Source organism: Protopterus annectens, chromosome 10.part0, assembly GCF_019279795.1.
Source record: "Protopterus annectens isolate FY-2018-M chromosome 10.part0, PAN1.0, whole genome shotgun sequence".
Taxonomy (NCBI): Eukaryota; Metazoa; Chordata; order Ceratodontiformes; family Protopteridae; genus Protopterus; species Protopterus annectens.
This window is the reverse complement of record NC_056744.1, coordinates 1,048,023,904-1,048,039,515: the sequence shown is the minus strand read 5'-3', so window position 1 is coordinate 1,048,039,515 and position 15,612 is coordinate 1,048,023,904.

Here is a 15,612-nt window from a genome sequence, read left to right as displayed (position 1 = left end):
AAAGTCGACCATGTGAAGGGAACAGGGCCTTGGGTTAGAGACTTGGCAGGGCTGATTATTTTGTTGCTAGGCAGAACAGTGGCTGATGGAGACAGACTGAGTAAAGCAGTTTTAAGCAGCTTTAAGTGGGTTTGCACAGGTTTGCATGATTCTAAATGATGCCAACACACGGTTAACTGTACAGATGCTTAATCTGTGTTGGCTTCACTTAGCATCATTCAAACTTGCTTACTCCCGCTTACACCTGTGCTAATTTCTTTAAAAGAAAAGAAAAAGGGGTGATAGGAAAGTGGTGAAAAAGGGGCATGCAGAGGGAAAAACAATATGAAATATAGCTAAGGATGTGTAGGAGGGGTGTAGGGAAGGTCCATAGCTGTCCATTTCTTATACAGCAACAGCTAAGCATTTGTACAGACTTTGGAGGTGAATTTGGGCACTCAAAACCCAGAGAGAGGGGTGAGGACAACAGAAATATGTTGTCAAGTCAATTGGACTGGATTACATGTGTCCAGTGGATATGTGTGTGAAATGGACAGCTATGTATGGGGCAATATTTTTTAGGGGGAACAGCTGCCCTTTTTTTTTTTTTTTTTTTAACGTGAGGGTGAGATGTTGAGGAAGGATTGTAGGTATGTCTGGGGAGGTAGATTGGGTATGGAGACAGACAAGACAGACAAGACAGCAGACAGGGTGGTATATGACACATGAGTGGGGTAAACACATTTGACAGGTTTGGTGGTTGGGAATCTGAAGCTTATGGGCGTCCATATGGTTACAAGTAGGATTGAGATCCCCACCCATGGGCAGTCACCACTGCACCTTCACAGTCCCAAAGGTGGCTGTGCTGTGGGCTGGACAGGAGAGGTGGCCTGCCCTTCGAGTTGCACTAGGCATCTCTCAATCTGGTGCAGCTGCACTCCAAAATCAGATCAAAGGTTGCTGCACTCCAAACCCCAGACCTGACTCCATGTGACAGGATCCTGTTCGAGCCCACTCCTGGGGGGGGGGGCCCATCCCCTGCGGTGGTTCCATCCGAAGGTGGTGCAGGACCAGCAGACAAGGAAGATCCTGGTTGAGACCAAGATGTGCTGGGGCCTGGTGCCATGGCCAGATGAGGTGAAACAGGTGGATCCGCTGGGATCTGAATTCCCAAAGGTGCTATGGTGTTGAGGTTATACAAAATATGTTGGTTAGTTATGAACAGCACATTTCAAGGTTAGTTATAACAGCATGATTGGATGTTCCAATTAACCCCATAGAACATATTTGAAACAGTTGCATAGCAAACAGAACACATGCATAAATGGAATAACAGTATGCATTGTAACAGCATGCTAAAAACACTGACGGCAACAGGCCACCAACAATGGTATTTGAACAAGGTATGTTGACATGCAAGCAGTCAAATATATTAACAATAATATTACACAAGTCCCATCATTAGGGTTGTAGCACAACATACCCATAGTATATGAGTAATAATTATTGATGCAGATGAGGGGAGGGAGGAGAGACAAAAAGTCCATTAACAACTGTTTAAGCTTCTATTTTCCATAACAGTACTGCTCAATAGTCTATGGGTCTGCCCTCACTTTACATCTACCTAGGGTCCATAGCTTCTGTAGTACAAACATACCTATTAAACTGCCAGCCAGGAATGGTATGAGACAAACTATGACAATGCTGGGTACATGACTAGAGGGGACTCGTACATTTTAGTGTTACGTATTTGGCATAGGAGGGGTACCCTGAACTGCTGTTAAGTGAGTGTGCTACTGGCATACATCAACTGGTTTCTTATCTGTGCCCAGGATTATTTGCAGCAGTGACCACTAGCCATGACAGAGTGACACTTGACAGATATGTATTGGGAACATACCTATCAACCTCTTAGAGTGTGACATCTGGACAAAGCCATACATAAGAGTGGGACAAGGGCCTATAAATATGGACAATTTTTAGGTAGTGCTCTTACAAACTTAGAATGTTGATAAAATAACAGGTTTTGCATTTGCATGGCTTTTCTGAATGATATGACATTTGACACTTGTGTGTCTATCATTATTTTCTAACTTCAGTCTATAATGGTTTGCCACTGATTTGCCATGACACCACTACTTTATGTAAAATGGACCAACTATCTGAGACAAATATCTGGACATTCAGTGAATATCTGTACAATTGAGAGGCATGATTTGGTAATAGTGCATATAGCATGTACCTACCCTGTTGTCATTTGCAGGCTTGTGGTGGGACAATTGAACAGTTGTACACACTTTATTAGTATGCCTTTCATACATCTACTGGCAACATTTACTTGCCTGTAAAACCTGTGGTGAAAATATCTGTTAATACTGCCTGACTGTTTTTACATTTATTCCTGATTCCTTGTGTGTAGATATGCACACATCTTAGTACCACTCCCTGGATTCGAACCGTGTCTGTGTGTGCAAAATTAACAACTAACCTGTTTCACATCACACTGAGCTGCTAGGGAACTACTGTGTATTTTTTTACTGGTTTCTGCCTGATAGTGCCTTGGTTAGACAGTCTGAACTTTTAATCATGTGACACATACATGACAGTTATTGTACTGTCCATTACTCCATTGGATTACTACACTGTGGAAAGCAAAGGTTAACACAAGGCAATGCTGCATGGAGCACACTCTCATACTTTACATATTACTATTCAGGGTTCAGAGCTTAGTGCAGTATATATTTCACATTTAATTTACATCTCATTTTACAGCTACACCATCTACAGTTTCTCATAACAGCTTGTTCACAGATGAACCTCAGTTAATGTATGCTGTCACAGCCATATTTGCTGTGAAGAACCTGTGTACATTCTATGTATGTCTACAACAACATACCAGAATAAACACAACTGTTTTTTGTAAGGGTCCTTATTGTACTTCAATATTCATCAGTCAAACTTTTTTTTATTTATTCAGTTCACACAGTCACAGTATACCTACTAGCAGTAAGCAATGTACTCCTTCTTAGCTATTTTAACAATATACTGCAAAATAGATATGTACTCACCAACCTGTCTGCACAGCCTTAGCAGTCTGTCACCATGGGCTTCGATGTTCACAGCCCTCTCTGCTGCAGCTGTAGAGGAGAAAAACACACATGATTCATATCTGTCTATCACATTCTCAGGCTAGTATTTGCTACAAACCACTTAATAGTGATACTTACACACTTCTGGAGCATTCCAGTCCTGTCTATCTTGGCATAGTGGTATCATACCTGGTCACAAGTCGAGGAGATGCCAGTAGCCCTGGTGAGGTCATGTGCAAGATGGTCCTAGGCCTCTGCTTTGTATTGGGAGCCCTGGTACTGACTCTGCAGAAGTCTCCCCTCGTGTTTTTTTACTAGGACTTCAGCCATGACCCTGGACTCCTGAATGCTCCAGCATTGCACCCAAAAGTGAACTCCCTCACCTACACCAACCATTGTATCTGCACAGATGGACTATAACAGATTAAGGTTGTATTTCTGCCTGTGCCATTTAAATAGTGCAATATTCCCACCCTTTGCTGTCATTGGATCATTCTGAAAAGGTGAAGCTCTGCTAAGCAGTGTGCAAACCCACTAAGCTGGTTTTAACACTGCTTAAAGGAGAAATTGTTGAGCACTTTTAACAGTGCGCAAATCTGCTTAATTGAGCTACCTGCTGCTTAGCATTCACATGTTAGCAATGGTTACACCTGGTAAGCATAGCTAATCATTGCTAACTATTGCTCACTTTTAATTTGTTAAATATATCCAAATACTGACTTCATTTATTAAATGTATATGATTTACTTTACATGACAACCCTCTATGTGCTTTCCTTACATTGGCAAGGGGTGTGACTATACTGTATGGGACACTTGTGTATACATGGGTGGTTTCACATGTTATATGCACTCACACTTACATTTTACACCAGCTACACTGCCTTAGTTGACAATAAAACAGTTACTACATAATTTAAGTTTAAAAAAATAATTTTAACACTGCTTTCCCATATAAAAATCACTTGCTTGTCTTGGTACTCGAATCATGAATGCCTGTATGCAAAGCCAGGACTCTAACAGCTACACTATCTCAGCTTGAGAAGTTCAGTAGTATATTCGTATTTATCTCGTACGAGATGCTTAAGCTATGGTAAATGGAGGGCAATAATGTGCATACCCACTTAGCTACGCTTAAACATTCCTTAGCCTAGAAAAAAATATATAATATTATTATTATATTATTATGTTATGTAGTGAGTATCGTGGTGTTCTGACAAGTCATTGGGGACTGCAGTTAGTAAATAATGGCATACATTTGACTTTCAGAGTTCTATCCTTCAGAAAATCATGCTAATACATATCATATTTTCTATCCACTTTTCTAATTGTGTGAGGGCAATATTTAAGTGGTGTTCCAATTTTTATTGTTTTGTCTCCCCATTATTTGTGCCTTTGTCCATGTGGACTGCTGTCAGGGAATATTGGCATATACTTGCTTTCAGACTTCTATCCTTTAGAAATTCATGCTAATGCATGCCCTGTTTTCTATCAACTTTCTAGGTTTGTGAGGGCAATATGTAAGATGTGTCCCTTTTCAGAGCTTTATCCCCCATTATTTGTGCCTTGTACAAATTTCCTGCTTTAGCAGGTTGAGAGGTGTCATACGGCACTTTTACAATGAAGGGTGTGTGTCACAGAACCTGTCACACACCCTCTGCATTGCTTTCCTGCTGTATGTATGTATTTCTGTGTCTACCGACACAGAAATGATCATTTATTTCATTTCAGTGTCCGTGGACACTGAAATTCTGGCATAATATTAGAGAAATTCTCTAATATTATGCCAGATCATGATTAAAAAGTGCCATATGGCACTTTCTGAGTGCAGGGGATGTGTTCAATGTCCGTGCACTACTTGAACACGCCCCCTGCACTCATTTACGGTTCATGTCTGTGTAGCTTAAACAGCAGCATGCCTTAATGAATATGTTAGGTGCACTGCTGTGGCTACATGGACACGAACCACTCTGTGCAGGAATAGCACTATTCCTGCATGGAGTTTATTGAATCCCAGGGCATGAGTGATGGGGGAGTCAAAATATATAAAAATGGGAAATTAAGCCTGAACGGTAAGGACATACATCCAAAAACAGTTACATCATGTGCAGAGGTAAATCAGGCCTCAAAATAGGAATTCTCCTCCAAAATAAGGGCAGTGGAATGGTCTTGTAATAAGATGCACATGAAGACAGCAAGAGTGCATGTACATGTTGTATATGACTTAGTGGAGGTAGTGCTTCAGTTGTCTTCACTTATGAAATTAAAGGTAAGACTCCACATTTACCTCATGCCTGATAATGTGGCACTTTTAACATCACAACAATATATCATTTACAATACATGAACTTATGAGAAGGCAAAAAAAAATATCAATGAAAAACAGGCCTGTAAGACTGAATTTAAAAAAGCATGCAGCTGTTTTACTTTACTCTTTGAGATCACCATAAAATAAATCAAATGGACTGTGTGACAGAATATATATGCATAGATATAAATATGTTCATTACCATCCAAGAAGAGCATTACTGAGAATGTCTTGATGGATCCACTCTTTTGTCTGCCCATCTGATTCATACTTAGAAAGTTATCTGTGAGATTTATCATGGAAAATCCTCTGCCAGTACTGACCTGTAATGTATTCTGCATCTCAGATAGCAAGCTAGGTCCATTTACATGTGCGTCACCTTTTCAGTAAACCACATGCTCTATAATCATAGCAAGAAAGCAATTCAAATATATCTTTCATATCTGAATGTGTGTAAGATATTCCTTCAATTATCAGATTGATGTTAACATCACTGGTAGGATAACTAGCATTTCACACAAGGTTAATATAGCCTTTGGCAAATGTATACATACTATAGGAGCAATCAGAACTGACTTTGTCTAATAGCCATAGGATTTCCTATTCTCTTAGCCTTCATCTTATTGAACTGTTGGGGCCACTTTTTTCTATGACAGTACCTTTAACATCCCAATACTCTTCTAGCAAGTCAAGAAGGGAGAAAGACATTTTTAAGCAGTGAATTATATGATCTTTTCTTGTATGATGCCATAGCTGAAGATGCACATTTTGTTTAAATGTGTTTGAAAATTACTGGAATGAGGGTTTATGCAGAAACATCAGAGTTGATTAACTAAAGTTGAGGGCACTGGGACAAAGTCCCTGCATGGGTACAGGGACACACCCCTAGCACAGCTGTTTTTGAGAAGGCTCTCTGCAATTATGTTAACTATTTTGCACCTTTATTTTATTTTTTCCAGTGAATCCTATTTCTATCATTTCTACAGCAGCAACATTCATTGAAGAAATCTGAATTTATCTCTTTGCACTTCACAAGACTTATTTCTATAAAATGAACTGTTGTGATTGTTTTATAAATTAAAATACATCATCAGGGCAGTAGTAACACTGTACCCTTTGTACATCAGCATCACCATGAACTTTGTGTGTTTTTAACATGGTTATTTTTGTGGTACTTTGAGTGAAAAATCATAGGTTCTATGAGGATCCATGACAGAAAAGTTAAAAATAAATTTCAGCACAGCTTGGTCAGATTTTATCCTTGCAGCAGTGATGCATCACTTTCTAATAAATATTTAATGCTAGGACAACTTACTACAATGGCACCTCAATGGAGATTCAAGATTCTACTATGAGTTTCTTTAAATCCTTGCAGTTGCTTTTTTTTGTGTGCACACATGCCCAAGTGTTTGTGTGTGCACATATGTGAATGTGTGTGTGTGTGTGTGTGTGTGTGTGTGTGTGTGTGTGTGTGTGTGTGTGTGTGTGTGTGTGTGTGTGTGTCTCTGTGCATGAAATCAAAAGCAGGTCCTGTTCGAGAAATCTTTTTGTGTTTAATGAGGATAGATCTCCTGCTTGCTCCATCTGTTATGCTTTATAAAAGTGTTTTTTTTTTTTTTTTTTTGTTAAACAATGTAAGTGAAGGCCTTAGTTTCAAAACATAATGATTTAGTAATATTCTGTGGATGACAGCAAATCAGAAAGTGATGAAAACTCTGGCAGACGTGAAGACAAGCTGTGGCATATTTCTGGTCTGGTCCGGTAGAAGGATACATAAAAAGATTACTAGCAGCTGTAGCTGATACTACAGACTTTCTGCATGCTCAGCAGGTTGCCATGATTAAATTTATGTAGCAGGTGACCGCAGTATGAATTGGAATGGAGGGACTGGGTGGTTAAGCAATAATTATGGGCCATTGCATAGATAAAATTTCAGTCTGACTGGATTTTTAAAAGAAAAAGAGAGCCAGGATTTCTCTCTTTTTTCCCTCGTGTTTGTGAAAATTAAGAGGGTACAGTGGATAGGTTTATGAAATTATCAATGGTAGATGAAAAACTGTATCAACTGCTTTCACATCACATATAGCAAACCATGAGCTATTTTGTCACAATGTGTAACTATGAATAGGAAAGAACCGGTGTTATGGTAATTATGATGATCGAGGAGAAAATGTGCTATAACAGGTTAAATTATGTAATTATTCAAATGCAACTTTTTAGTGGATAAATCACTGCATCAGTGGTGTAAGGGAGTGAACGAGATACACACCTGTTGTATAAGATGATTTTTTTCAACAGTGCTTAAGGTGTATTCTGTGGAAGTAGTGTTGGTGTTTACTAATGCGGGACAAATAATGGCTATGTTAAAGAAGGTGCCGGTATATCAATTTCATGAAGAAATGGAGACTGAATATATGTTAAATCTGAATTGTTCAATGAGTTTGTGGAAATGGAAGAGGAAAGCAAGAAGCAAATGGAGACAAGCAGAAAAGGAAGCATGCTCATGTATAATACAGCAGGAGATAGGCAGTTTGACAGATTTCACATCACTGACTGATGAACTTTTATAAAAAATATATTAGTCTATGTGTTATAACAATGATTATAGCTGAGTGATGATTCAATTATTGTAGCTTTGACCTGGAGATTATGATATGAAGGTAATGCAATGGGCTACCTCCTTCATTTAGTGGAAGAAAAGGGTAAGCACATAATAATTAAAAGGGAAACCACCAATTTATGTTTTATTAGCAGTATAAGTAACATCTGAAAGTTAGCTGAGTATCCTAGAATGACTATATTGTGAATGTTCAACATGCTAAACAGCCGACACACAAAGCAACCACCACAACAGGTTTAATATTCATTTTAGCAACTACACTAATAAAGGAAACCTAAAACACTGCAAACAGAATGATCAACAACAACCTTAGCAAATCATGCAAGCCAAATTTGTTTGACTAGGGATAATGTTATGGGAAGGTTTTGTTAAGTTATGTTTAGTGGTGGGGCAGGGAAATAGTAATGGTTATGATTAGCATGCATTACTAAGATGAGCAGAGATGGGCTGCTGCCCTAACCCTGCTTTTAAACCTAATATTGCACCTTTCCTTAGAAAAACTCTTTAACTAATACTACCATTATTACTACACAAGACATCCTGGACACTCACCACACACAAATACACACACACACACACACACACACACACACACACACACACACACACACACACACACACACACACAATCAACATCTATCCTCTTCCCTAATACCTTCTCTAATCTTGATCCACAAATGCGCACATTAAGACAAAATCTGTCCCCTTACCTATCCCTTCATCTAACTTTAGACCACACATGCTATCACAGACACTACAGCAATCCTCATAACTGGAATATAGATTATTATACCATGATCCCCCCAAAACGTGCACGCTGATTGGCCAGCGTGCCCGTTGTAAATCGAGTTATACTAATGGAAAAAGGTCCGGTCGCCCGGACTTTTTTCCATTAGTATAACTCGTTTTTTTAAAACACTGTCTCGCTATGTTAAATGGTTTTAACATAGCGAGACAGCTTTAAAATAAGCAACGGAGATCTCCGTTGCTTATTTTAAAGCTGTCTCGCCATGTTAAACCCATTTAACATAGCGAGACAGTGTTTAAAAACGGAGAAGCAAGATCTCCGTTGCTTTTAGAGTCTCGCTATGTTAAATGAGTTTAACATAGCGAGACAGTTTTAAAATAAGCAACGGAGATGTCCGTTGCTTATTTTAACGGTCTCGCTATGTTAAACTCATTTAACATAGCGAGACTAAAAAGCAACGGAGATCTTGCTTTCTCCGTTGCTTTTGCCACAGCTCTGATGTACTGTGCAGGCGCGAGTACATCAGAACTGCCGGATGCCAGACATCTGCGGAAGGGCAGTAAACAGGCATTATACTATGCCATTATTTAAGAAAAGTAATAGCTTCTTTTCTTAAATAATGTCATGGTATAATAGCAATAACCCACTTCTGGGTGTGGGTAATGCTAAATTTACCCACGGTTGGCTTTGGTCCGGGCTTCGCCCTCGGGACCAAACCACGCCAACCGTGGGTAAATTTAGCATTACCCACACCCAGGCGTGGGTTATTGCTATAGTAGGTAGAGGTTATAATAAGAATGTATTATATAGTGAAAAAGCGTAGAGATGCTAAGGTTAACCATACTAAATGATGGGAAAGTATATTGTCTAATCCAGGAGATGAAAGTAAAAAGCTATATTTTGTGTTTAAATATGCCACATTCACAAAGGTATTTAAAAAGTTTATTAGGAGTAATTGGCAATTTTTTTCCTGATTCTTTTTTAGCTAGTGTGTTATCTGAGTTTAGTAGTTTATCCTATAAATGATCCCTTACTTTAGGGGAATTCTTGTCTTACAAAATAAAAGTAAGTAGGAGTTTATTTGAATTTCAAGTTATGTACTGGTTTGGCAAATGTACTGTTTGTAAGTTAATATTGCCTACCAGAGAACTTAAGTTTAATGTAAAGCTATTGAAAGTTAAACAGTATTTTAACCGTGAAAGTTTTATGGTGTTATATGCAATAACATGCACATGTTTAGATTCTAAGTGGTGTAGTGGGCAATCCAAAAGGAAAATCAAATTTAGCATAGAGGAACATATTAAGAATGCATAAAGTGACCCCACTATTAGTAGTGTAGCATAACACAAGATAGAAGCATCTCAAAAATGTTACCTGAATTTAAATATATAGTAAGAACATTGAATCTTAAAATAATGTTTGGCTCACAAGATGTGTCTAATGTGGATTCATTAAAGCATTCCAGCATTTCTATACCTTGCAATAATCCTATTGTACAAGTGTTTGAATGGACTGTAGAACATGAAATGTATTATCTGTATTGTAAACATAGAACTAATAGGTTTTATAACCTTACACAGGGTGAGCACTCTGCTATAAAATCTTTAATTAGTAACCCTGATATCATGATTAAGAATGTTGATAAATGAAGTGGGGAGTTTGTGTGTGATTTACATTTTTATGTTGTTTCTATGAACCAGAGGATTAGTAGTCAGGATTATGAGCACATTAACAAATTTGTGCTTAATATGATTATTAAGGAAGTTTCACACACTTTGCAGTCTTTATTACATTAAGGTTAGACTGAAGTGTATTTGTTTTAATATTTACACTCTGATACCCCAAAGCTACACTTTATTTCTGGCATACTAAAAATACCTAGCCAGAGATTGGATAACTGAACCTATCTCAAAGTTTTTAGAAACACAGCTCAGGATGGATTATGAATGTACCAGTACAATTTGTAAGGGACATGAGTGATTTCTTACAGCAGCTTTATGAAGCATCATTGTTGAATAGTTAAATGATTGCTGTTTTGCCACCTTGGATGTGGATTCTTTATTTACTGTGATACCTACTGATATAGGTCTGTGGTATTAAAGGAACTTTTACTTGATTTTACAGAATACAGTCAATCATATATTACTATGTTATGCCAACTTCTACAACTTGTTTTAACTAATAATGTCTTCTTATTTCAGCATCAGTTGTTTAAGCAGGTACATAGTGTGGCAATGGGCACTCCCATTGCTAGCATCTATGCCAACATTGTTATGTATGTATGGGAGAGTCAGTTTATTTTATCACGTGAAAACAGGTTTCGGGAAAATGTATTTTACCACTGTTTTGTTGATTTGTTTTTAATATGACATGGTGATGCTGGTTTATTTGATTAGTTTTATCATGTCTCAAATTGTCTTTTTTTAGATTTTAAAAAACACTTTGCATCAGATAGGACTGTTTTTTTAGATATCACTATTTTTAAAGCACTGATGGTGTTCTTGAAACAATGCTATATAAGAAATCTATCAAAGCAACTCATACTTACATAGGAGCAGTATGCAACCACATTTTATATCTAATAATGTTGTACAGAACCAGATGACATGAGTAGCAAGGTTAAATGCATCAGATGAGATGATGAATATTAAACTAGAAAATATGATGACTGATTTTAAAAAGAGAGGTTATGCCATGTGTAGTTTAAAATCTATTACTGATTGTGTTAATCAACAAAGGCTTAAGACAGCGAGACATATTTTCTCAGAGACGACAACAGTAAATAGGGAAGTTCTCTCTACCACTACTACATCCAGATCCCTATTGACATACAATAAGAATACAGGTGCCCAGTAGGAAGGTAGCTGGAATAAAGAAGCTGAACCACAACAAAGTAAAATCTTCCTTTTTAATACAAAACGGTGAGCGCTTTCACAATGGTAACCATTGTTTCATCAGACATCTGATGAAGCAATGGTTACCATTGTGAAAGTGCTCACCATTTTGTATTAAAAAAAGATTTTACTTTGTCATGGTTCAGCTTCTTTATTTCAGCTACCTTCCTACTGGGCACCTTTGTTTTAACATTTTCAACTTCAGGGCTGGTTTGGATTTATTTGTTTGATGCAATAAGAATAAATCACTTGTCAGACAAATTATAAATAAATATTGGCACATTTTACAAGAAGGTTCTGAACTAAAAGCTTGTACCAAGCGTCCACAGCTTTCCTGTACCGGTCCCACAGTTCTGGGCTGCTAGACTCGCCTCCTGTAATCTGTCCTGGGTGCTCCCTCCCTGCCTCAAAGCAAAAAGGAATACTCTAGCCACCTTCAGAAGACACCCTAACTCTGCCAGCCTGCCAGGTAATCAGAACACTAGTGCTGAAAAGTCCCCCCAGCAGGATTGTATTAAATTAATCCATCCCAGGTGCTCCGTTCCTGCCTCAAAGCAAAAAGGAATACTCCAGCCACCTTCTGAAGACACCCTAACTCTGCCAGCCTGCCTGGTAATCAGAACACTAGTGCTGAAAAGTCCCCACCAACAGGATTGCATTAAATGTATGTTGCTTACTACTAATTACACATTGCCTTGTTGTAATACCTATTGTGCTAGTCTGGCCTTGCGTGCATGCGTTCTAGCAGCCTACCGTAGACCATATGCCCTCTCCCCCTCCTGTTTTCCATAACTAAGACTATATTTACACCCCAGACAGGTTTAGACTCTCCTTGCTGCTTGCTTACTCCCTCTACCACTAAGTAGCAGCATCAACCTTAGTAAACTCTACTTGCACAATTTTTTCCTGATAAGTTAATTTTCTACTAAAGAGACTGTTGAATTCATCATTCTGTGACTGTATATATCCTTTCCCTTCATGCTAAACCTCCCTGAGTAAACGTCAGCCTGTACTACCTCTCTTTAAACTTCAGAACAAACCCTCTTTCTACAACCATTTAACTGCTCTTCACTGATCCTTCTTCTGCTGTACTCACCTCTTCAGCTCCATCCCACTCCGTTCGCCGTTCGGGCTTACTCCGCTCCCCTACCCTGCCTCCAATTCCCCCCCCCACCCCAGCACCTCTACCTTTATTCCTCCTTGACCCCTCTCCTCAATCTATTGACCCAATAGCTGCTCCCCCCACCAATTCCCTCCTTTCTACTTCGCTTTCACACTCTTCCATCTGCACACCCCCCATATAATTACAATCCCCTTCTCTAGAGGAATATTATTGGATTTTACATTTAAGAGTACATGTCCCTCCTGGACTATGTCTCTTTGAAACCTTTTTTAAGGGAAATGTATAAGAAGGTAGAACTAATTTTATGTATTAAATTGTTTATGTGTTCTGATTAAATTTAATTTTTCATTTTAAATATACTCATTTTTATTTTCATAAATAGTATTATGTGACTATGTTGACATTTGACTCTAGGAATAATATTTAAATAAGATTGCTGAACTGTATTTAGATTTGCTTGAAGAAACCTCTTTGGTGAACGCTTGACTTACAATACATTAAACTAACTTAGAGAATGGACTTAACTGCACATCAGTACCCTGATTGTAGAATGAGCATTCTCCAGCTGGGTATTAATATACAAGTAATGCCCACTAAAAAACATGTCTGACTTCACAACAGCATATTAAGCCGCCATACAGGTTGAATTATTTCATGCTCTCTAAACAGCGCTTCTGCTGTTTAGTGAGTGTAAAATAAAATAAAAGTAAAAAAAAAAAATGTGTGAATGTGTGTATGAGTGTGAGAGACAGATAAGTTGAGCTACTATTGTACGCTCACTAAGCAGTGCTTTTGCTATTTAGAGAGTGTAAAATAAAATTGAGTATGTTTTAGCGTGTGAAAGTGTATGCCTTATGAGTCTGAGTGAGAAATTGGTTAAGCTACTTTTTACACTGGCTAAGCAGGGCTTCTGCTGTTTAGCGAGTATAAAATAAAATGTGTGTATGTGGGGGTGAGAGAGAGAGAGAGTGCATGCATGTATGAAAGTAAGAGAGAGAGAGATGATCGCGTGTATGTGTGTTTATGTTACTGTCTGCATGTGTAAGTGAATGTGTACATGAAAGCAGAAGAAAGAGAGAGAGATAGTGTGTGTGTGTGTGTGTGTGTGTGTGTGTGTGTGTGTGTGTGTGTGTGTGTGTGTGAGAGAGAGAGAAAGAGAGGGAGAGAAAGTGAAGAGTGACAGCTTCCTGGCATCATCATGTAAGAACTTTGCATAACTCTCGACCATAACTCTGGGCACAAGAAATCTGGACAGGCCAATAAATAATGGGGAAACAAAGGGCTGAAAATAGGGACTGATTTTAAATATTGCTCTTATAAACTTACAAAGTTGCTAGAATAACAGGAATTTGATTAGCATGTATTTTTTTGTGAAGCAGACGTGTGTGTGTGCGGGGGGGGGGGGGTTGGGTGTGTGTGTGTGTGTGTGTGTGTGTGTGTGAGATGACTACCTGCAGCAGCAGCAGTAGAGATTTACAAACCCCTGTACCTTTCAGATGAAGAAATCATTAGGGAATAAAGTTTCTAAAATCGAAACTTATAAAATTACAAAGCTGCTAAAGTAAAGGGTTTAAGTTAGCATGAATTTTCTGAAGGAAAAAAGTCTGGAGTTCAAGTGTACGTCATTATTTAGTAATTTCAATCTCCAGTGGCTTCCAACCAAATGATTTAAGAGTAAGGAACCAAAAATAAGGTAAATAACCTGGCTATTTTTAAATGTTACATTTGGTTGTAAAATGGTTCCCCCAACAGCATTAACATATTCTACAGCAAGTTTCAAACATTAGGTGAAGGAACTATTTTACATCAAAAATATACTAAAAAATAGTAATAAATATATATATATATATATATATATATATATATATATATATATATATATATATAAGTCAAACACAATAATTTTACAGTAAGCCCATTCCCTAAGCACAATAATGCCCTCCAGGTTGTGTGTTAATGTGTAATTAAAGCCCTTCCAGGGGCGTAGAGGCCCGATGCTGCCCTCTGGGCAGGTGTTAATTACACATTAATACACACCCTGTTGGGCATCATTGCTTACTTATTCATTGGATTGACGTGGTTCTGTTGTGGTTTTTACTTTTCTGAAATATGCCACATTCACAGAAGTATTTATAAAGGTTATTAGGAGTAATTTGCAAATTTTGTTTCCTGATTCTTATTTAGCTAGTGTGTTATTTGAGTTTATCAGTTTATCCTACAAAAGATGCCTTACTTTAGGGGAATTATTGTATTACAAAATAAAAGTAATTAGGAGTGTATTTGAATTTCAAGGTATGTATTGGTATGGTGAATGCACTGTTTGTATTGCCTACCAGAGAATTTAAGTTTAATATAAAGCTATCTAAAGTTAAACAGTATTTTAACTGTGACTGTCTTATGGTGCTCTATGCAATAAGATGCACATGTTTAGATTCTAAGTGGTATATTTGGTAATGCAAAAGGAAAGTCAAGTTTAGCATACAGGAACACATTATGAATGCACAAATTGACCCCACTATCAGTAGTGTAGCGCAGCATAAAAAAGAAGCACATGGGAAGAGGTTAATTCAGAAAAGTATTTATTCTTGGCTACCATTAGGTCATTAAGATTTGATGATAAATGTCCTATTTTAAGTAAATTAGAAACTAAGTTGATTTTGACGTTCAGTACTTTTTTCCATAGTTTTGAGTAGTGAAGTTGGTTGTTCATGCTTACTAGGTTAATATATGAATTATGTAATGTCTAACTTAGCATCCTTACATGTGCTTTATAGATTAGGATTAGTTATACATTGGTTAACTGAAATTTAATTGAATAAAAAATGATCATGCGTTTAAGTATGGTTGTAGAG